Raw genomic sequence first — 24,406 nt, forward strand, 5'->3', positions numbered from 1 at the left:
TAGGGGGCACACCAACTACAGAATAAAGCAGACTGTGTGAAACTGACTGTATTATTATTACAAACGCGTGCAAAAAAATCCTTGAGGGGTTGGTGGAAGGGCATAACTGATTGGGGGTGGTGGTGAGGAATCTATGGAAGTACACGTCCAAACTAGGAGGTGCTGAAGGCTTGAAACCTTCATTTGTGTTCCAGATCTATCCTGGTAGGCTCTGTGAAGTGAATTTTAATTTGGGCTCCTAAGGAGTAAAAGGTCCCCGATGGCATAGCGGTTAAGAGCTCGACTGCTAACCAAAAGGTGGACAGTTGGAGTCCACCAGCCATTCCTTGGAAACCCTATGGGGCAGTTTTTCTCTGTCCTAGAGCGTAGCCATGAGTTGGAATCAACTCGAGGGCAATGGGTCATTCATGTTAAGGAGTAAAACGGTATTCAAAATGGGCAAAGAGGACAGAGAAAATGCTTCCTGATACTGGGGTTAGAATTTGAGATGTGGAAATGAAAGAGGGAACACTTGTGTGACAGGTGGGCCTGCCTAACTGGAGTAAAAGGTGTTGGCAATAAATAGGGTTGAATAGTTTGGGGTCATGATAACAGGACACTGTGAAGCATCCACATAGTTTGAATATTTTTCTATGTCAAATAAAATTAAAGGCAAAAAAAAAAATTAAGATGGAGTGATTTTTTTTTTTAATCATAGGAGAACCCGAACTGAGATCAATTCTTGGAGAACAGAAAGAAGTGCGGTGGTATGTTCCAGGTGTGAGTTTAAATCGAAGAGGAAGTTTGCCTTACAGATGCTTTGTTTCTGACTGTTTTTAGCTACAATTTATAGATGTCGATTTTAAAGCCTGGTGACGAATTTATTTTCTTAAGAAATGCATTTGCTGTCCTTGTGCATCACGTTATTTGAATTGTAGTCATCTCGTTGGGTGACAATAATAACTACTATTTATTGATCCCACATAATGTTCCAGGCACTGTCATAAGCACTTTTTTTGCATTATCTTAATAGTCATGTGGAGTAGGTACTATTATTATTCCTGTTTTTCTAGAAGAGGGAGCTGAAACACAAAGCTAAAATACCTGAAGTCTCATAGATTGTAATGGGTTGAGTTGAGGTTTGATGTCCAGATTTCTGACTCCAAAGCCCATGGTTTGCTGGTCCCGATGTTCACTTTTGTTCTTGACTTTCCAGATGTGGTAAGGAGAGAAGGTTATTGTGAGATACAGTTCATCATCCTGGCGGAAACCCAGATGGTTCACTTTGACATTATATGTCAGTATGTTTCTGCTATAATGTAGCTGCCAAAAAACATATTGGCTTAACTGTTATCGCAACCCTACCTAATTGTGTTCTTCCAAAACTGTAGTCAGTATGGCTGTGTCTGAGTTACATGATTCTCTTTATAAAACATGTCATACCTCTTAAGATATTTGGACCTGGATGGTACTTTGGGTTTTATTCTATGTTAGCTTTTTCTTTTTTTTTCCCCCTGGGTTCCTAGGTCTCCTCCATGAAGTGTTGGGGATGCAACAGAGTACAAAGTGTGAGCTCTCCCTGGCTCTATTTAGGGGCATAGATGCCCTTGATTCTGAAGTAATGTAGTGTATACTACAGGCAGTCCCCGGGTTATGAACAAGATCTGTTCCTAACTGTGCCTTTAAGTCAAATTTGTAAGTCAGTAACAGGTGCATACAGCTCTTACTTAGTCTTTAGTGCAAGAAAAGGCTAAAAGCCTTTTCAATGATTTAAAAGCTGCACGTGTAGCAAGTGAAGGTGATTGTGATGAAGGATTTGTTTTGAGCAGGGGTGGGTTCTGGAGCCCTGGTGGTGCAGTGGTTAAAGCACTCAGCTGCCAACCAAAAGGCGATTCCAACCCATCAGCCGCTAGATGGGAGAAATACGTGGCAGTCTGCTTCTGTAAAGACTTACAGCCTTGGAAACCCTATGGGGCAGTTCTACTCTGTCCTGTAGGGCCACTATGAGTCGGAATTCACTCAGTGGCAGTGGATTTGGTTGGTTTTAAGGGTTGGTTCAGTTGTTTCAAAGTGAGGACAAATTTACGTAACACTAAAGGACAAGTAAGAGTTGTCCATAATTCTGACATTTGACATTCGTAACCCAGGGACTGTCTGTGTAAGAGACCAGTACAGAGTGGAGGAGGGTTGGATAGAGGAAAGCGAGACTAACTCTGAGGAAAAGTCAGGGAGGGAGAAGGTTTTGTGAGGAGGTGACATGACAGAATGACAGAGAGGTGTTAAAGGATGAGTTTGTCAGTCAGAGAAGAGTGGAGGGGAAGGCATTCTATATAGTGTGAGCAGTGTGGGAAAGATATGTGACTATACAAGAGCTGGGCATGTTCATTCAGTATTGAAGAATTCAGCATGGCTGGAGTGCAGATTGAGAAAAGAAAGGTAGAATGGTAAGAGAAGAGGCTGGAAAGATAGGCTGGGGCTGATACATGAAGCACCTTGAATACCTTGCTAAGAAGTTTGGATATGTTCCCATAGGCTAGTGTTTTTCCAAATGTAGGGCATTTGCCACTAGCAGTTAGGTTGTGCCCTGTCATGGATTGAATTGTGTCCCTCAAAAAATATGTGTCAACTTGGTTAGGCCACAATTCCCAGTATTCTGTGGTTGACCTCCATTATGTGATTGTAATTTTATGTTAAAGAGGATTAGGGTGGGTTTGTAACACCATCTTAACCCAGGTTACATCCCTGATCCAATGTAAAGGGAGTTTCCCTGGGGTGTGGCGTGCACCACCTTTTATCTCTCAAGAGATGAAAGGAAAGGGAAGCAAGCAGAGAATGGGGACCTCATATCACCAAGAAAGCAGTGCCAGGAGCAGAGCCTGTCCTTTGGACATAAGGCCCCTGCACAGAGAAGCTCCTAGTCTGGGGGAAGACTGACGAAGGCAGACAGAGAGAAAGCCTTCCCCTGGAGCTGACGCCCTCAACTTGGACTTGTAGCCTACTTTACTGTGAAGAAATAAATTTCTCTTTGTTAAAGCCATCCACTTGTGGTATTATGTTATAGTAGCACTAGATGACCAAGACAGAATTTGGTGCCAGGAGTGGGGTGCTGCTCTAAAAGATACCTAAAATGTGGAAGTGGTTTTGAAACTGTGAGTGGATAGAAGACTCAGAAGGAAGTGAAGAGAACTGTTAACACTGGAGAAGGTGCATATGGTGAGAAACAGCAGCAGAGGACCAGTGGCAGCAGTAGTGAACTGGCAGCAGCAGAACCAGAAAACCAGCACTGGAGCTGACTACCCACGGAGCAAGAGGGCTGAGTACCTGTGTGCAGGAGGCTTCCATGCGGAATGGGGTGCCTCCAGGCACTTACCAGTGGGGCTACAGAGCTTTGGAACACTTGCCTCAGCAGGGCAGATGTGGGCATGAGGCCTGAGGAGCTGAGAGGCCAAGAAACCAGGAAGCAGAAGCTGAAGAGGCAAGGAACACAAGAAGCCAAGCTGCCTCAGTCTCAAAAGGTATGGCCAGGACCTCTAGGTTATCAAAGGGTGGAGCCATGGCCTCTGGTGTTTCTAAGGGTGGACCTGCCACTCAAATGGACTAGGAGAATTGTGCGCCTAAAGCCGAGGGAGCACGGTTGCTGTCCCAGTGGGCCTGGAAGGCAGAGCTGAAGCCCAGGGCCCAGGGGCCTCCACTTAGAATCTGGAGAGTGTGGCTAATACCTAGAGTCTGGATGGCAGGGCCATTGTATAAATTCTCTCAGAGAACAGAGGATTATTTTCAAAGCCTTGAGGACTAATGTAATGTGTTCTGCTGAGTTGTTTGGTGCCTGTTACCCCTTCTTTCCCTCCAATTTCTCCCATTTGTAATGGAAATGTCTAGCTTGTGCCTGTTCTGCCATTGTACCTTTGGAAGCAGGTAACTTGTGTTCTAGGTTTCACAGATGAAGAGGAATTTTTGGATTTTGGACTTGGAGTTAAGACTTTTGCTATGATATGATGGGGTGAATATGTTTTGCATTTTGTAAGGATGTGATTTTTGGAGGGCCAAAGGGTGGAATGTCATAGATTGAATTGTGTCCCCCCAAAAATATGTGTTAACTTGGTTAGGCCACGATTCCCAGTATTCTGTGATTGTCCTCCATTATGTGATTGTAATTTCATGTTAAAGAGGGTTAGGGTGGGATTGTAACATCACCCTTACCCAGGTTACACCCCTGATCCAGTATAAAGGGAGTTTCCCTGGGGTGTGGCCTGTACTACCTTTTGTGTCTCAAGAGATAAAAGGAAAGGGAAGCAAGCAGAGAGTTGGGACCTCATACCACCAAGAAGGCAGCACCAGGAGCAGAGCGTGTGCTTTGGACCCGGGGTCCCTGTGCAGAGAAGCTCCTAGTCCGGGGCAAGATTGACGAGAAAGCCGACAGAGAAAGTCTTCCCCTGGAGTTGATACCCTGAATTTGGACTTTTAGCCTCCGTTACTGTGTAGAAATAAATTTCTCTTTGTTAAAGCCATCCATTTGTGGTATTTCTGTTACAGCAGCACTAGATGACTAAGACATGCCCCTACAAATATTTTTAATTTTATTATATATTCTAATGTGCGTTAAAAAAATTATTAAAGGTAAAATATAGGTTATTAATCCTATGGTTGCTTAGGATATGGCTTAGCAATAACAGAAAGTGAACCAATTTAAAGTTGATTTAAAAACAAATGTTAAGTAAATAATACCACACATGGCATGTGGAAATGATAAAAATCACCAAGGTAGTACAGGTAGTCCCCAAGTTATAAGTTCCGACAACTCTGTCGTTAAGTCAGTTTTGATCAAAGTCGAAGACCTTATTTTTTTTTTTAAGTTTTTATTATTATTGTTTTTTATTATCAATATCTTTATAAGTCTGATCTTTGTCTTTGGGGGTTGGAAACATTACATAAAAACTTACAGATATGATGACATCAGCAAGTTACATGCTTCAATGTTGTGTGTAGTACGCATTACTAACAATAAAAAAAAAAACAATAGTATGTACAAAAAAGGATGGTCGTAAGTGCAGTTCATTGTAGCTCAAATACATTGTAAGTTGAGGACTATAACTGACATTAGGAAAATCCTGTAATAGGTAATAAAACAAAGACAAAGATCAGAGATCAGAGATGAGATTTATAAAGATATAGTAAAAGACAGTAATAATGAAAAAAAAAAACGAGGTCTTCGACTTTGATCAAAACCAACTTACGACAGAGTTGTCAGAATTTGTAACTCAGGGACTACCTGTACTACTTTGGTGATTTTTATTATTTCCACATGCGGTATTATTTACATAATATTTGTTTTTAAATCAACTTTAAATTGGTTCACTTTCTGTTATTACTAAGCCATATCCTAAGCAACCACTGCTTTTGAGTCGATTCCAACTCACAGCGACTCTATAGAACAGAGTAGAACTGCCCCATAGGTTTTCCAAGGCTGTAAATCTTTACAGAAGCAGACTGCCACATCTTTCTTCCATGAAGCGGCTGCTGGGTTCAAACTGCCGACCTTTCGGTTAGCAGCCAAGTGCTTTAACCACTTCGCCACCACGGCACCTGCTATAGGCAATAAAACCCATTGCTGTGGAGTCAATTCCGATTCATATCCACCCTATCTATAGGACAGAGTAGAACTGCCCGATAGGGTTTCCAAGGAGTGGCTGGTGGATTTGAACTGGTTAGCGGCTGAGCTCTTAACCACTGTCACCAGAGCACCTGCTATTGGCAATAAGAAACCATTAAAAATGTTTTCTAAGAGGAGTGCCATGATCAGATTTTCACTTTACTAAGAGTGAGAAAGATGCACTGGATGGGACATGGCCACTTAGGATGCTGGCACTCTGTTCACAGAGAGATGTAAGAGAGTAGCAATATACGAGAGGAGGGAATGGATTTGAGAAACATTTAGAAGATTAATAGGACTTGGTAGATGTAAATATTATATCAGTGTCATCAAAATTGTTCTAAAAGTCTGTCCCCCACTTGCCTGCTACCCTTTATATTCTAAGATGAGCGTAATATTGCTAAAACATACTAGGTACATGTATGTGCATGCATTAAGGTAGTAGCGGAGGCTGTTTTTATCTTTCCAGAATGGGTTTGGATTATCAGAAGCAGCCTCACTGCCTTACCGAATGCTTATGAAGCAGTAGCACAAACATGCAAGGAACCGGTAAGGAATATGAGTATGATCTGGGACCCTTCACCAGCTGAGGAACTCCTCCTCCTTTAAGACTCAGCTCAAATAACACCTCTGTGAAGCCTTTCCAACAGTCCCCCATCCCCCTGCACACATACACGTACACGAAACAGTGTTAGGCCCCTGACTTCCACAAGACGCTGCATTTACTTCTGTCCTAGCCTGTATCACACTGTAGTGTGTCAGTCTGTGGATGTGCCTGTCTCCCTCAGTCGACTGTGAGCTCCTTGAGGGCAGAGACCAAATCTCATTCATCTCCATACTCATAGCATCCAGAACAGCACTTTACACATAGTAGAAACCCAATAGTTAATTGGATGAGGAGAATGGATCAAACATAACCTTCCAGCATGAGTACATCTGTAGACCTGGGTAGTGCAGTGTGCCAAACGCCATGAAAACATTAGCTGACTGCTACCTTTTCCACTTTTGCTGAGTAAAGCAGTGACTGAAAGTGACCTGAATACGTTACTTCACTCAAGATTTCTTTTTTTCATTTCCCCCCCACTTTCTCTTAGTTATTGTTAGGTGCCGTGGAGTCGGTTCCAACTCATAGTGACCCTATGTACAACAGAAAGAAACACTGCCCGGTCCTGTGCCATCCTAGTGATCATTGCTGTGTTACCTTTTTCTCTCTCATCATTTATCTACCCAGCTCCCTGCTCCTTAGGCCTGCCCATTGCTTTGCTCCTCTTGACAGGATTCATGTTGCTCCTGCCCTGGTACTTTGCCAAGGAACTATCCCTCCTCTCCACCCACCAAGTCCAGTAGACTCCATCCCTGATAACCAAAACCAAACCAAACCCAGTGCCCTTGAGTCAATTCCGACTCATAGTGACTCTATAGGACAGAGTAGAACTGCCCCATAGAGTTTGCAGGGAGCGCCTGGCGGATTTGAACTCCCGACCTCTTCGTTAGCAGCTGTAGCACTTAACCACTATGCCACCAGGGTTTTCATCCCTAATATATCACTCTCAAATTAGTCTCCTCCCACTCATAGGCACTCCTAACCCAAATACAGTCTATCTGGAGAGCAGTTTGTCAATCTGTACCAAAAATCTTAAAATTCAATATAGTTTTCAATCTACCACTTCAGCTTTTAGGGCTCAATGCTGAGGAAATGATCGTGAATGTTCAAAAAAAAAAATGTAACTCCCAGGATGCCTGTCAGGGATTGAGTTATGTCCCCCCAAAAATATGTGTATCAATTTGGCTGGGCCATGATTCCAGGGTATTGTGTGACTTCCCTACATGTTGTAAATCCTGCTTCTATGATGTTAATGAGGGAGGATGGGCGGCAGTTAGTGAGACAGGACTCCATCTACAAGATTGGCTTCTGTCTTCGGGAAATCTCTTAAGATATAAAAGAAAGAAGGGAGCAGAGAGACAGGAGGACCTCATACCACCAAGGAAGCAGTGCCAGGAGCAGAGTGCGTCCTTTGGACCCTAGGTCCTTGCACAGAGAAGCTCCTAGTCTGGGGGAAGACCGATGAGAAGGCCGACAGAGAGAAAGCCTTCCCCGGAGCTGACGCCCTGAGTTTGGACTTTTAGCCTACTTTACTGTGAAGAAATAAATTTCTCTTTGTTAAAGCCATCCACTTTTGGTATTTCTGTTATAGCAGTGTTAGATGACTAAGACAGAATTTGGTACTGAGAGAGTGGGGTGCCGCTCTACCAGATACCTAAAATATGTTAGCGGTTTTGAAACTGTGAATGGATAAAGAACCTGCAGCGGTAGAGATGTGGCAGGACCAGAGAACCAGCAGCAGCAGAACCAGGAGACCAGTCTGAGAAGGCTCTGGAACCAACCCACAGAGCAAGAGAACTGAGTGCCTGTGCGGAGGAAGCTTCCAGGTGGGAGTGGGGTGCCTCTGGGCACTTACTGGTAGAGCTTGGCTTGCCATCCCACAGAGCAAGAGAGCTGAGTCCGGGTCCACAGGAGGCTTCCTGGTGGAGTGGGGTGCCTCCAGGAACTGATCAGTGGAGATACAGAGCTTTGAAACACTTGCCCCAGCAGGGCAGATGTGGGCTTGAGGCCCCAGGAGCCACCAAGAAATCAGGAAACGGAACCTGAACAGACAAGGAGCGCAAGAAGCCGAGCTGCCTCAGTCTCAAAAGGTATGAAAGGGTGGAGCCTTGGCCCCTGGAGTTTCTAAGAACTAGGAGAATGGTGCCCCTAAAGCTTAGGGAGGGAGCAGAGTTGCCATCCCAGGGGTCCTGGAAGTTGGAGCTGAAGCCCAGGGCCCAGGAGCCTCCACTCAGAATCCAGAAATTGTGGCCAATACCTAGAGGCTGGAGGGCAGGGCCATTGTATAAATTCTCTTAGAGAACAGAAGATTATTTTCAAAGCCTTGAGGACTAATGTGTTCTGCTGACTTGCTTGGTGCCTGTTATGCCTTCTTTCCCTCCAGTTTCTCCCATTTGTAATGGAAATGTCTAGCTTGTACTTGTTCTGCCGTTTCCTTTGGAAGCAGATAACTTGTGTTCTGGATTTCACGGGTGAAGAGGAATTTTTGGATTTTGGACTTGGAGTTGATTTAAGACATTCGCTATTATTGTTTTGCATGTTGCAAGGATGGAAACCCTGGTGGCGTAGTGGTTAAGTGCTACGGCTGCTGACCAAAGGGTTGGCTGTTCAAATCTGCCACGGGCTCCTTGGAAACTCTACGGGGCAGTTCCATTCTGCCCTATAGGGTCGCTATGAGTCGGAATCGACTCGACAGCACTGGGTTTCACTGGGTTGGGTTGCAAGGATGTGATTTGGGGGGGGGGGGGCAAAGGGTGGAATGTCATGGATTGAATTATGTCCGCCCCAAAAATGTGTTTATCAGTTTTGCTGGGCCATGATTCCCGGTATTGTGTGATTTTCCTATATGTTGTAAATCCTGCTTCTATGATGTTAATGAGGGAGGATGGGTGGCAATTGTGTTAGTGAGGCTGGACTCAGTCTACAAGATTGGATTGTGTCTTGAGGCAATCTCTTGAGATATAAAAGAAAGGAGGCAGCGGAGAGATAGGGGGACCTCATACCACCAAGAAAGCAGTGCCAGGAGCAGAGCTGCCCTTTTAGACACAGGGCCTCTGCGCAGAAAAGCCTCTAGTCCGGGGGAAGACTAATGAGAAGGCTGACAGAGTAAGCCTTCCCCTGGAGCTGATGCCCTGAATTTAGACTTTTAGCCTACTTTACTGTGAAGAAATAAATTTCTTTTTATTAAAGCCATCCACTTGCGATATTTCTCTTATAGCAGCATTAGATGACTAAGACAATGCCTATCCAAAAATTGTTTATAATAGCAAAAACAAAACCCCAAAATTAGCATCTTAAATGTTCAATACTGGAGGTTTGAATTAAATCAATTATGGTATATCTATAGGTGTCACCTTGAAGACTAAGGAGTTCCTGACCCAAGCCATAGTATTTTCAGTTGCCTCATTTTTTTTTTCATATGCATGCGAAAGCTGGACAACGAATAAGGAAGACCAGAGAAGAATTGTTGCCTTTGAATTATGGTGTTGAAGAATATTGACTATACCACAGACTGCCAAAAGAACGAACAAATCTGTCTTGGAAGAAGTACAACCAGAATACTCCTTAGGAGCAAGGATAGCGAGAGTACATCTCACATGCTTTGGACATGTTATCAGGAGGGACCAGTCCCTGGAGAAGGATATCATGCTTGGTAAAGTAGAGGGTCAGTGAAAAAGAAGAAGACCCTCAATAAGATGGATTGGCACAGTGGCTGCAGCAGTGGGCTCAAGCATAGCAACAACTGTGAGGATGGCACAGGACTGGGCAGTGTTTCATTCTCTTGTGCATGGGGTCACTGTGAGTCCGAACTGACTCACGGCACCTAACAACAACAAAATAGAATGTATTACTAAGTAGCCATGTAAGTTGATGTTGCCAGAGAAGCGTTAATGATGTGGAAAGTTGTTTATGATCTATTAAGAGAAAATTCAGGTTATAAAAGTGTAGATACAAAATGGCAGGTCCCAGTTTAAACATATGAACATATCATACACACCAAAGCCCTGCACACACCTGTGTGTATATCCATAGGAAAAATCCTGTAACGTTAAACACCAAAATATGTTAATAGGGGTTTGCTATAAATGGCAGGATTACATATGACTTCCGTTTTCAACCTCATGCTTATTTTGTAATTTTCTACAATGTTGTTGTTGTTAGCTGCTATCAAGTAGGCTCCAACTCATGGCAACCTTATGTATAACAGAATGAAACATTGCCCAGTCCTGTGCCATCTTCATAATTGTACTCTATGATGACACATTTATTAATTAAAAAACAGCTATTAAAAATGTTTCTCCACGTCCATCCCCACTGCCATTGCCTTAGTTTGGTACACACCCCCCAGCCCCCCAATGCAAATCACTTCTAGCCTGGATTGCTGCTGCCTCTCGCTTGCCTCCTTTCCAATCCATTCTTCACCAATGCTAATAGAATGATTTTTCTAAATCACAGATCTGAAGCTGTCTATTGTCTATATAAAATAGTTCAACGGCTGTCTATTCTCAGGATAAAATCCAAACTTCTTAGAATGTCTTATAAAACCTTTGAAAATCAACTCCCTGCTTTTCTCTCCAGTATCACTTTTTCCTTCCATGATTTACTTTTCCTTGGGGTCTTCCACCAGTGTCTGCTATATAATAGATGTTTAGTTGTTGTAGTTGTTAGGTGCCATCAATTTGGTTCCAACTCTTAGTGATCCCATGTGCAACAGAATAAAATGCTGCCTGGTTCCATACCATCCTCATTACCGTTGCTATGTTTGAGCCCATTGTTGCAGCCATTGTGTCATTCCATCTCCTTGAGGGCCTTCCTCTTTTTTGCTGATTCTCTACCAAGCATGACACCCTTCTCCAGGGACTGGTCCCTGGTCATAACATGTCCAAAGTACATGAGACAAAGTCTCACCATCCTGTCTTCTCAGGAGCATTCTGGCTGTATTCTTCCAAGACAGATTTGATCATTCTTCTGGAAGTCCATAGTGTATTCAATATTCATTGCCAACACCATAATTCCTTTTTCATTGTCCAGCTTTCCCATGCATATGAGGCAATTGAAAAGACCATGGCTTGAGTCAGACATACCTTAGTCCTCAAAGTGACATCTTTGCTTTTTCACACTTTAAAGAGGTCTTTTGCAGCAGATTTGCTTAAATGCAACATGTTTGATTTCTTGACCACTGCTTCCATGGATGTTGATTGTGGATCTAAGGAAAGTGAAATCTTTGATAGCTTCAATCTTTTCTCCGTTTGTCATGATGTTGCTTATTAGTGCAGTTGTGAGGATTTTTGATTTCTTGATGTTAAGGTATAACCCATACTAAAGGCTGTAGTCTTTGATCTTTGTTAGTAAATCTTCAAATCCTCTTTGCTTTCAGCAAGAGGCTGTGTCATCTGCATATCGCAGATTGTTAATTAGTATTACCCATTGAATTGTGTCCCAAAAGTGTGTATCACCTTGGCTATGCCATGATTCCCAGTGTTGTGTGGTTGTCCACCATTTTGTGATCTGATGAGATTACCCTATGTGTTGTAAATCCTAACCTCTATGATGTTAATGAAACAGGATTAGGGGCAGTAATGTTAATGAGGCAGGACACAATCTACTGGTTTAGGTGGTATCTTGAGTGGATCTCTTTTGAGATATAACAGAGAGAATGGAGCAAAGAGGAAAGGGACCTCATACCACCAAGAAAGAAGTGCCAGGAGTGGAGTGTGTCCTTTGGACCCAGGATCACTGCACGGAGGAATTCCTAGACCAGGGGAAAATTGATGACAAGGACCTTCTCCCAGAGCTGACAGAAAGAGAAAGCCTTCTCCTGGAGCTGGCACTTTGAATTCGGACTTCTAGCCTCATAGACTGTGAGAGAATAAATTTCTGTTTGTTAAAACCATCCACTTGTGGTATTTTTGCTATAGCAGTGCTAGATAGCTAAGACAATTACCATTCCTCCAATCCTGATACCATATTCTTCTTCATATAGTCCAGCTTGTTTAGTTAAAGCAGGGCCTTGAACCAGTTTGAACTAGTTCCTTTAAGGCTGACAGAGTGAAACTGGGAGTAGACCTGAATTTTTAGAATTTGGGTAATCCGGAACGGGAAAATTTATGGGTCAAAACCCTGGAATGGGAGACTTGGAAGAGGCATGGTGAGCCCTTTCAGGAGCCTGATGTGTGAGATTGGATTATTGGCAGGACTGTGGAAAGCAAGATAAATTCAAAGCATCAGGGTTGGCTGCCACCTTTGAGCGGAGCACTGCTGTTTCGGACTCTGCTCAAAATCCGGCAGCCAAGAGATTTGGTGGTTATGCAACGCTTATGCTGCCCTTGTTTTTCAAGAGGGAGATTAGTTTTCTAGCAGGGCTTCGACCCATAATTTTTCCTGTTCTGGTTCACCCAAATTTTTAAAAATTTGGGTTTGTTCCGGTTTCACTTCTTAGCCATGGCTGAACCAGGAAGAACCAGTTTGAAGCCCTGAGTTAAAGTTAGCCAAGTGTTGATGTGGATTATATGGGTTAACTATTGTGTGCCATGCACTCTACGGGTGGTATTTCATTTCATCCTCAGGGAAAATCTATTAAATACGTATGATAATTATTCCTATTTTGCAGATGAGGAAAACTAATTTAAATAAATAAAAGTTTAATTTTATTAATAAAAGTTTATTTATTTTAATTAGTAAGACTACAGCCTTCGGTATGGATTACACCTCGACATAAAGAAAAAATCCTCACAACTGGACCAATAAGCAACATCATGATAAACAGAGAAAAGATTGAAGAAACAATCATAATAAAGAACATTTTTTAAAGGAAAAAAAAAATCAAAACTCCGTGTTAACACAGCTCTTCATTTTTCCTACAATCCCTGGCAGTCTTTGTCAGTTTGCATAGAACTTTGTACGTTACCTTGGACAAGTTATACGTGACCACAGCATAACAAGAACAGCCCCAGATTGACATGAGCTCACCATGTCACAGTTCACATTGTGCTAATGTACGGAAATCTTTGTGTACATAACTCTTCAGTGCAGGAGAGATGGGATAACTCCAATTGCTGTGTTTTTTCTTTCTGTTTTGAAATACTATGTCTTCTGGGATGAGGATGTCAGCAGAGAGCTACAGAAAACTGTGACAGAATTGAATGTACAAGAAGCAGTGTGTCTCGTGGGATCAGATGTCATTGGTTAATTTATATATTTTAAATGTCATGTAAATGTATTTTCCAGCAATCTGTCCCCAGGGAAGACCTTGAATTCAACTGTTAATCCTATTTCCAGAATGCAGCCCATGTGTACACTAAATTCTTGCATTGTTAAGTGATCTTAGACATATGTAGTGGATTACCATAACCATGTACAATCATGTGAATGTGGGATATTTGATTTTCTCTATCAGTGTTCCTATTGTCATTCAGGATCCTGTAGCATTGTCTCCCCTTCAATTTCCTTACAAATAATACCCATTGTGCAATAATAGATGATATTTAAAAGACAAGTCCTAAGCATGAATCATCTGAATAAAGTGATCTTACTTTGTAAGAAATTGTCACTGTTAAATACTCTAGGAAAAAGAATCCCTACTTCTCTTCTTCTGTGATAAAGTAAGTTGAACATAGAAATTACAGATAAGGTTTCAATTCATTCAGCAAATTACTGTGGGCTTTCTGTGTGCAAGGCACTCTGTTAGGCGCTGCACTAAAAAAAAAAAAAAAAAACTAGATACTCATAAATATCTCCTTTAATCCCTGAGAGAGAGAGAGAGGGACCTAGTGTACACACAAGAATGAACACGCAAGAGCAAATGAAACGAAGAGATTTGAACAAACAGGCCTATTATATTAATGAAAATTTACCCAGCTGAAAATTGGGATATGTGCCAATGAGGATTTTTTTTTTTTTTTTTCCGTCTCTTTCTTCTGTGGGAGATATGGGCAGAAATGAGCTACCAGATAGCTGATAAGCAAATGATCTACTTCTCTGTTTGCAAACAGTTTGAGGAAAGGAACAGCGACTTTCTGTGGGCCCAGCCCCACACAAGCCTGTTGGTGATGGTGTGAGAGTTATGATTGTGTCAGCTTTTCCAGGGTTTCTGTCTCTGCTGCAGAGATTTGGCAGACACCTCAGACAAATTTTATGTCTCTTAAATCTTCCTCAAGCTAGGCTTGGCTTTTAGATTTATATGTACAAAAAAGCGAAGTGTTTACCAGTTTGACATTTTTGAAGATCAAAACAGATTCGGTTAAAAAAAAATCAACGTACACCTCGGCTTAGTCTACAGAAAGGGCTAATTGCTTTTGCTATTTGTTTAAAACAGCCCAAGTGTTTACTTTTCAAAAGTGGCTACTGATCATATACCTAAAGATTTATATTTCAGTCTTCTGTCTTGCTTCTTTTTTTCTTGCCTGCAAAGTGAAAATTTTTGCTCAAATCTTAATTTTCCTTTTTTGCCTTTACTGATACATGGTATAAAACAATGTAGCGTGGGAGACATGGTAAAATATATCGGCAAGCTGGGAGGAAAAAAACAAAGAACTATTAGTTCTGCTCTCCCCTTTTTTGGCTCTGTGTTTTGGTGGTCTTTACCCATAAAATGTTGTTCTTTGGTGTAATAATGATAGGTGAGTAGAAGAATTGAAGGTTTTTCAGTAACTATGCATTAACAGGGCTAGTCTAAGTGCATCTGTAGGCAGAGCAAAAATGGAAGTTTGGCTGTAATTCAGAAGCGCTAAAATACTATGTGGAGAATGTTATATAAACACCATTGCTTCAATGGTGAACTGTGGAAAATAACGCTGGGGAAATCCCCCAGCAAGGGCCCTTCTCATCTGCTCCATCTGCTCTTCTTTTTAGCCAGCAACAACTGCCAGTGAGAGCTTCCTGAGGTAGAGACTGTCCCACACCATGGCCCCATAATATGGCCTCTTCCTATTTCTTCTTCAACCTGGTCCTCAAACATACTTCACTAGAATTAGTTTGGTCACACGGTATTCTAATTTTCACCTTTCAAGAGATGCTGAGTTTGAATTCAAGGGGCACTTGATGTTCAAGCTCATTCATTCAATAGACATTTGAGCACATGCGCAGGGCCAGACCCTGTGCTAAGCGCTGGGGATACCTCCGAAGAGAGGTCTGGACAAGGTGCCTTGGGAACAAGATGGAGGAAATTACTGCTGAGGGTAGGCAACGTACAGACCAGAGTTTTGCTGTGCTAAATCACAAAGGATGAATGGGCATTGCCTAGAATCTAGGTGATCAAAGAGGTGGTGGGCAAGGATTCCAGGCAGAGGGGCCACCAATACATGCAACGTGGCCACATGTGTAAAAAATGGATAGTTTGGGAAAAGGTAAGATATTAAGTGTGTAAACCACTGGAAGCGGGGGAGAGGGGGACAGGAGAAGAATCTGGAAAGGTATCTTGTGGCCGATTGTTAAGGAAGTCTGCTTGCTCAGGAGCTTAGACTTTATCCTATAGTCAGGGGTGAGCCAGCAGAGGGTTTTAAATTATTGGCTTGGAGGATGGACTTTATGGGCAAAAGACTGGAGCTGTCCACTTTTTAATTTGGCTGTCTTTGAAAGGTTTTACCCTAGTTCATTAAGTTGCCTTTATTCAGCAGTGCCGTCTCTGTTAGGTTTTCTTTTGATATACAGAGATCACTTTGAATAATTGTTCCCTTCTACACACCAGACATACCTCCTTGCCCTCTTTCACATGTTGATCAGCTGAATATTCATTCTTTGTTACCCAATCAGTTATCCCAGCAGTAACTGGGGTTTGATTATCCTGAAGGAAATCTGAGCTTCAAAGCACAGCAGCTTAGTTTCAGAAACATTATGTGAGGCTTATGTATTGCTTACTGAGTCAGCAGAACTGAGGAGATTGCTGGTCAGCTCCCTTTGGGGGTTGGGGGAGGGACAGGGACAGAGGCTGAAGAGACCTCAGGAAGTGGCTGTTTGAAAAATGGGCAGCGTGCAGAGTGCTGGAAATCTTTCAAGGCCTTGTCCAGATATGGGACGTAGATATGAGGTCCATAAGTATGTGAATATAAAACAAATGCATGTTGAAGGTACCTGTGCCCAAACCGTACTATCAAGCCAGGTGGTTTTAGATCATGTTCTTTCCCTGCCTCCCGTAAAACCCGTTGCCGTCCCATTGCCGTCGCTGTAAATAACTTCCCATTATCCATAGGATGAACTCCAAACTCTTTAACCTGGCACTCAGTCCTCTCTGCAATATGGCTCCAAGCTACCTCTCCAATCTTCACACTTCTTCAAACAGAACTTCTCTGCTCTAGCCAGTTACCCTTTCAGACTGCCTTGGCATTCCCTCACCTACACTGTGAGCCCTCTAGAGGCAGGGACCATGTTTTGTTTTTTGTTTTTTTAGCTTTTTTAATCCCCTACAGTGCCTAGCATGAGTCGGAATCGACTCAACAGCAGTGGGTTTGGTTTTGGTTTTTTTGCCTAGCATAATTACTTGCAAACGGTAGGCACCCAAGATATATCTATGAGTCGATTATTTTTTCTCTCCCATTCTTTCCAATTCCCCTACTACTATTCACCTAGATTCCTTCTCTAATAAAAATGGCTGCTGAGATAGTAGGTAAAGAAAGGTTGGTGTTCAACAAACTATCTTTTAACTTTTATTTTGAATATAGAAAAATTACAAGAATCATGCAAGACATTTGTTGACTTTTCACTTTGATTCACCAACTTTTAAAATTTTGCCCTATTTGCTTTATGCGTCTCTGTATAAATATAACTATTTTGTTCTGAAAGATTTGAGTTTGAATAAACCATACCCTTTACCCATTTCCTTTTAATCCGTCTTTCAGTATGAAAAATATCAAATGTACAGAAAAGTTTGTAGACTTGTACGTGAACACCCATATGCCCACCATTAGGTTCCATAATGAACATTTTATATATTTGATTTATCTTGTAACTATCTATCATTTTATGCATTTCAAATTAAGTTGCAGATGTCAGTACAGTTCTTTCAGAATTTTTCAGTATGCATATCATTAACTAGATGAACTATTTTGTGTCCTGAAATCAATCGAATTTCATCTGATTGATGTGACATCTACTGTGTTACCAAAACTTTGGTCTACCTGTGTATTGTAGATCTGTTTGGACAGAGAACACGTGTCTTGTTGAGTAACCTTTGGATGCTCCTCCATTTAACCTAGTTCAGTGCCAGGCCCACATTCCATCAATGCCACTTGATGCTGATGAACAGAGATAGAGCTGGAGCCAGTGAAAGAATCACAAGAAACTGGAACAAACTGAGGGAGGGCACGGGGGAAGTATGTGAGAAGAGGGCTACAGGTGACTGGAAGAGAAGCCAAGGCTTGATGAATTAGGGGGAAAAAGATGCCTTAGCCCACTTGATACTTCCAGCAGTACTTCTGTCTGCTACTTCCCAGCTCTCTCTTTTGAAGAATAGGTTCCAGGAAGCTAGGGAACATTGCTGCTTAGCACAGCACATGACAAGTCTCCTTGTTACTACTTAGGCGCCACCAATTAGTATATTCATGAGGCCACATGTTGTTTCATGAATATGCTAATCTCTCACAAGATGCAGCTTGGTTTTGGAGGGTGTGGGTGGGCCACTGGAAACCTCTTTCAAACTATTTTTGTGCTATAGGCCAGAGAGCACTTGAGTTCAATGAATCCTGATTTCCTTTTTCTTTATAAATTCCCCTTTCTTGTTCCACTGCTTATGAATACAAAGAAAGCCCTAATCTGCATTAATTGAGTAATTATTTTGTGCCAACCACTGTGCTAGCTGCTGTAACATGATTGAAGCGTTTCAGCTACCTGATGAGTTAGGTACTACTTCTTCCCCATTTGTCAGATAAGAAAACTGAGACTCAAAGCAGTTAAACACAATGTCAAGAAACACGGGTATGTCTGCCTATAGAACTCAATGGTCTTAACCCCTGTACCACAATGTCAGATGAAATAAATTTTAAAAAAGCCAACCCAGTGTAAATACAAGGAAGTTTACTTTTACTGTATTGACTCAGCAGGTGATTTATTCACTAAGCAAGTCCGATTGAATCATGAAGGAAGTATGCCTTTAATCATTCGAATGTTGGTATGGTAATGGATTCAGATTGCTTGAGTACAAATCCCAGTTCCATCACTTACCAGCTGAGTGACTGTAGGCAAGTGATTTATCAGTAAGCCTTAGTTTCCTTGCCTAAAAAGTGAAGATAATAATATCTACCTGATAAGAGAGTGATAGCTTTATATAATTAAGAAAATTATATAAAGTATTTTGTCACTTCTGACATGCAGTAGGTTCTTAGCATATTCTAGATCACTTTCGTTCCTTCCTGCTTCCTTTTTCGGACCAGACCACCCACCTGTAGCTTTCACTTAAGGAAGACAAACTGCTCCTAAAACATTTTTTTTTTTTTTAAAGGAACATTCTGAAAAAGAGTATCAGGCTGATTATTCCTGAGGCTAAGCAAGGACAGTTGCCAGCTCTTACATGGAGCGTATTTCAAAGCAAGCTAGAAACATGAACCCTTAGGAGAAGGGGGTTGGCCCATATCGCTCGTTCCTGGAGATTATGGCCAAATCATGACATTGTCTATTTCATAAAAAACAAAAACCAAACCCATTGTCGTCGAGTCAATTCTGACTCATAGCGACCCTATAGGATAGAGTAGAACTTCCCCATAGAGTTTCCAAGGAACACCTGGTGGATTCGAACTGCCAACCTTTTGGTTAGCAACCATACCACTTAACCACTACACCACCAGGGTTTCCTGTCTATTTCATAAAAAAGTAAAAAAAAATTGAGTAAATTTCACCGCTGGCGTAGACTATTAGACCTGGGACAGTAACAGTCAGTTCTCCTGACTTCTTATTCATTGTTCATTCAGTGGTTTCTTTGTGGTCTCAGGCAGGTGAAACCAAGTCTTGATGCGTGCTTTTTGCAGAAGCTTGAACTGATTGGGCTGTAAGGGTTTGGTGCAAGTTTGATTTATTTGGAAAACATGAAGCTTTTTCTGGTTCAAATTGATTCAGTAGTTGTCGTTGCTTTCAAACTGTTAACATTTCTATTTTATTTGGAATTTAGCAAATTAGTGTTGTTTCTCCCCATTTAGGTTCATGGTTTGGTTCAAGTTCTTGGTTCTTGAAATCTGCCGCTGGGATTTTTGTTTTTGACAAAAATACTCAGAATCCAGGGTGGCTAACGACGGGAATTCATTTGAAAAGATCACTCAGGCTTGGTGACGGCTGCTGAAAAGAAGCCTGGATGGTTTAGGGAACCATTAGTGCTTACAATCTGGAGCTTGAAATCAGGATAATGGAAACATTGCAGGTTTTTGGTGTGTGTGTTTGTGTGCGTGTTTTTATCAGGATGCTCGGATGCTTTCGTTCTCATTCTTGCTAATCTGAGTTGCAACTCCTGCTTCCCACCTCGTTGCCTTTTGGGACACTCTGTCAATCATGTTCTTGATATAATCCTCATTTTTGTTTTTTTTGACTGTGAGGAAAAAAAGCTAACAAAAAATCTTCTTCCCTGTCCTTTTCCCTGTAGTTTGAATGACCCTTCTGAAGAACTTGGGGAATATGAATTTCAAGCTTAAATTTGTGGAGGAGTTTACTTGCAATGCTCAGAGGCAGAACAACCTGATTCTGAAATACAGCCTTTGTTCCTTTCTTACCAATATGGTTTTTAAAGTCTCAGGCAATCCTCCTTTGCTGAACCTACAGTTGAGCTGTCACCTTTCTTAGTGGCCACCCATGCCCCAAGTAAGGCTGTGGCGGAGGGTTACAGGGACGAGGCCTCTGGAGAACTGTATCCCACCTCCCTGACTTTCCTCATCCCAAAGGAAAGCAAGTTCTGGTGCTAGGGCTGTCAATACCCTTCCAAGCTCTTGACTATTTACCTACGCAGCTGGAAGGCTAGGATTGCAGCTGTGGTGGCAAAAGGGCCATTCCTAGTACCTGGAAAGACAAGCACTTTCTAGAAGAACCTTGTGGATGGTCCCAGCAAGTGAATCCTCTCCATCCTCGCCTTTCCCTCTTTCATTGACTCTCTTGCTGGTAGCTACTAGTCACTGAAATCTTCATCATTTGTATTATCCATTTCCCCCATTAATTTAACATAGATTTGTATATATATGTGTGTGTGTGTGTGTGTGGCATTTTTAGTAATGACAGTGAAGTTCAAGGGGAAATTGGGAAACGTTTTCTTTCTTCTCACAAGGAGTGGGCTGGGAACTTGTTTGAGGGCACAGATGGCATGGGAGAGGGCCAAGGGGAACTGATATCTGATATTTCTGCTATAGCCCCCACCTTTATTTTGGCTGCTTCAGATTTGGCCCATGTGAACAGGCACATGGGTGCGCACCATACAGATGGACATCGGAACATATGGGATTTGGCTGAACCAAAGGTCCCCAAACATTGCCTGGATCTTTTAGTACCCCAGGTGTAGCCACCCCAGGACTTCATGTGCTAAAATTGTGTCCCAGTTGGAGCCAGCTGATCACAGTATATGTAGTATCAAGGCAGCTTAGAGCCTCATAAAGCATGACTTTGGATTTTTTACCTTGTGGATTTAGATTTAGCTAATCAACCCGAATCCTTCCTGACACACTGGGCAGTAAGGATGTACTAGGTTAATAGAAAGATTTAACAAAAGGAGATGCTCATTGTCCAATAAACTTGCATTCTCAACTAGATGAGACATAATACTAGACCACACAAAGAAAAATAGGCTGACTTTCCAGAAAGTAAAGAAGGAATTAGAGGGATTCAGTCTCTTTAATAAGCTTTTGATATATACTAGATTTTAAATTTTTTCTTTTCACAAGTTCAGCCCCTATGGAATTTTAGGAGCAAATAGTGATTCCTTCTGATTTTAAAATTTGAGGAACTGGAGAATGTTTCATAAAATAATATTGGCCCTTTCTTTTAATTTTCCATATGTGGTTGAGATGCCTGACATCAGTCATTCAAGCAAAATTTGTTTGAGGGAATAATAATAATGTTGTTAGGTGCCATCAAGTCAGTTCCAACTCATAGCGACCCTACGCACAACAGAATGAAACACTGCCCAGTCCTGCGCCATCCTCACAATCATTGCTATGTACGAGCCCATTGTTTCAGCCACTGTGTCAGTCCATCTCGTTGAGGGTCTTCCTCTTTTTCGCTGATCCTCTACTTTACCAACAATACTAGTAATCCCATACAATCCTATATATAGCCCTTTACAGTTTGCTAAAAAGGGTCTTTATATCCATTTGCTCATTGGCTCTTTATAGCAATCTTGTGGAACAGTCAGGGTAGGTACTGTTAGCTCCAATTTATAAATAAGGGAACTTAGGCTCTGAGGACTTAAGTGACTCACCCAGGGTCACACAGAAAGTTGTGGAACTGGAAGCTAAACCAAGGTTTCCTGATACCCAGCCACAGTATTCTTTCAATTGCATCGTTTCCTGCCTAAAAGACTATCTCCTTTTTGCTCCTACTCATGATTAATTTTGAAATAGTTCTACAAAAATATGTGCTTCAGTTTAGCAGATGAGTGCCTTCTCTAAGGTCACCTGTCAAGTGAGTCCTGCACACACCTCTTAGCTTTTCACCTTGACTTTAACGGAACTATTTTTAGGCAGACATAGATTTTTCTCAGTGTTAAACACATGCACAAAAGTTGTGTGATCCACTGATTATAGGTGTGAAAGCTACACCTGGGGAATGGGACTAGGGATGAAAAGTTGGCTTAAAATAATTAGCTTCTTGCCTTTTTGTTAAGAGATGTCATGTTCAATAGAATTTAATTTCTTTATACTTCCTTTGCTTCCAACCTTTTAAATACAATTCTTTAGGGAAAGTTAGCAAATACTCATTCTGAATGTTGATTTTGCAGGAACAAGCGTGGCTGGGAGGAAAGAGAAAGTGGAGGGGTGACTTCGTATGCCCTGTCAGAGTGGGCAAGCATTATTTTGTTTGGGGCTGCGAGCTAAGATTTCTTCTAAGGCATGCAAATCGTAAAGTTCTGATTTGTCAACAGCACGCTGTTTCTTTAGGCACTGATGTATGAAATCCCTTACGAATTCTCAGATGAACATACTGCTAATTGCTTCTCCACCTGCTCTCCAACCTCCTCCACCCCACCCCCTCCACTCCCAATTCAGCCTATAAGTGTCCGTCATTGGAGATGGATGGTGACACATGCAGTAATAGCAATTCATAAAAGCCAGTTCCAGCCCTTGTCTTCAAGGCTCCTGGATTTTCCACTGCCTGCTTTTGTGTAAGTGAAGTGGATGGAAGTGCTACTGGCATCAGAATCCACCTTCCTATGCTCCGTTGTTAGAGCTCAGTTACTCGGCTGGAGCTGAGCTAAACAGAAGCATCGGATCTGAGCTGAATTGTAGCTGGCTTTTTTTTCCCCCCTGAATGGGGGTGTGGGTTATGGGTAGTATGTAGTGAGGGTTTGGGGTGCTCTGGATTTTTTTTTGTGGGGAGAAGAGAGTAAAGGGAGCATAACTTGCAATAGGTTACAACGTGAAACAGTTCCCTGAAGAGTGTCACAATGTTCCTGGTACAATATACAGGTATAGTATGTCTTCTTTTATCCAAAATTTCTTTTTCGTTTCAAAGTGCATTTCTCACTCTTATTTTTCCTCCAGTTCAACTGTACTGAAGGACAAATAGGGTTCTAATGAGCTAAACAAAATAGCTGCACAAACCGTGCCTGCCCCTAGCTATAATGTTTGTAGCAGATTGTTGTATAAAATCTGGGTTTTCTGGTAAATTGGTAGTCCTGCTCCCTTAATTGTGCATGCTTCTCTGCTGTATTCTTGTATTGAATTTCTAAAGTCTTATGTCTGCAACTGGTAGTATGTGATATAGCTTAAAAGTGCTTGCACAGAAGACACACAGCGCTATGGAAGCAAAGAGCATTTTTAAAACAGTGTATTATGTCGCTCTTGAGTTTCTTAACTCCTGTCTTTGTTAATTGGTTATCTGGATTTGGGATATAGTTTAGAGTAAGGAAACTTCAAATAGAAAGCACTCCAGAACTCGTCTGTTGGACAAATTTATTTTTATTTCATTATTGAACTCAGGTTGGTGAACGTTATCTATTATTGTTGTTTATTTACTGTGCTGGTAGAAAAAGTGCTGGAAACAGCAAGGCTAAACATGCCAGCTCCAAACCATCTGTATCGTAAAATACCGTTGGACCAGAAGTATCCCTTAAGCATTCTGTTAAGCTTTCAGAAATATATTGGTCCATAAGAATGAAGAACTTGAAGACTCAGATCAGGTGTTGGTGAATGTTTTTTGAAAGCCTTCTTAAACAGCAGTTACAAAGACAGAAAGGACCCTTACAAATGAAAAATCCTGAGAAAGTTTCACTTTCTTGCTCAATAGAACAGTAGCTTAGTTCCTACAACCACATGTTTTGATAAGTTTAAATATCATGTATTGTGAAGGACTTTCATCTTCAGTCTCACTTTATTGGCCTTAAAATATTGTGCTCCTGTCCTTAGGAGCTACAAGATCATATTCTGTTTTGATGGGTAATTTGACAGTTGATTTCGCTCTTCATTAATTGGACAGCATACAGATGATGTGGAGAAGTGAGTGAGTGACAAATTTCAAGGTTATGCTGAAGAGCATACAGTGAACCTTAGTGTCTGGACCAACAGCTGCTGAATTGAATTGTCTGCAATTAAAGCAACAGCAGGTTTGTGTAGTCTCCCTGCAGCCCATTTATTTGAATTTATAGCTTCAGTTTCTTCTTTGGGTATCGGTTGGCTTGTTTTGCTAAGTGTTGGAGAGTTGTGCTTGCTGGATGTTTTCTCCATACTCCAATGCATACTTGACTCCAGAAGAGCCAACTCTGTACATTTTAATGTGAGAGGTTGTTGAGGTTTTTCTCTTCTGGTTAACACTAGAGAATGTCTCTTTTTCTCCATTACAACAGTAAATAGATATATTCTCATGGAAAATATTATCTGTTCAATAATTAGAGGCTTCTCATGGATCTGTGTTACTGGTTTATGTTCCTGGCATTGAAAAATGTTGGACTTTGTTATGTTACTAGAATTACTACATCTGGAAAGAACTTCTCTATGCCAACATATAAGTGTTTATGTTTTAAAAACTAGTGGCATTATCTCCTTGCCATCTCTCAGTTC

The 24,406-nt window shown here is 41.6% G+C and overlaps 1 protein-coding gene across 5 annotated transcripts in view; it reads left to right on the top strand.

Annotated features, from left to right (window-relative positions):
* The window catches only part of ENOX2 (ecto-NOX disulfide-thiol exchanger 2), a 348,995-nt gene that overhangs the window by 907 nt on the left and 323,682 nt on the right, over nt 1-24,406 (top strand). For 2 of the 5 annotated variants that reach the window (XM_049873404.1, XM_049873406.1), the window contains exon 2: nt 698-757. The exons of 2 other annotated variants lie outside the window; for them this stretch is intronic. The gene's annotated coding sequence lies outside the window, so the exon portion shown is untranslated. Of the gene's footprint in view, nt 1-697; nt 758-24,406 lie in introns of those variants that run through there. One more of the 5 variants, XM_049873407.1, reaches the window with a different exon arrangement.

Source organism: Elephas maximus, chromosome X (genome assembly GCF_024166365.1).
Source record: "Elephas maximus indicus isolate mEleMax1 chromosome X, mEleMax1 primary haplotype, whole genome shotgun sequence".
Lineage (NCBI taxonomy): Eukaryota > Metazoa > Chordata > Mammalia > Proboscidea > Elephantidae > Elephas > Elephas maximus.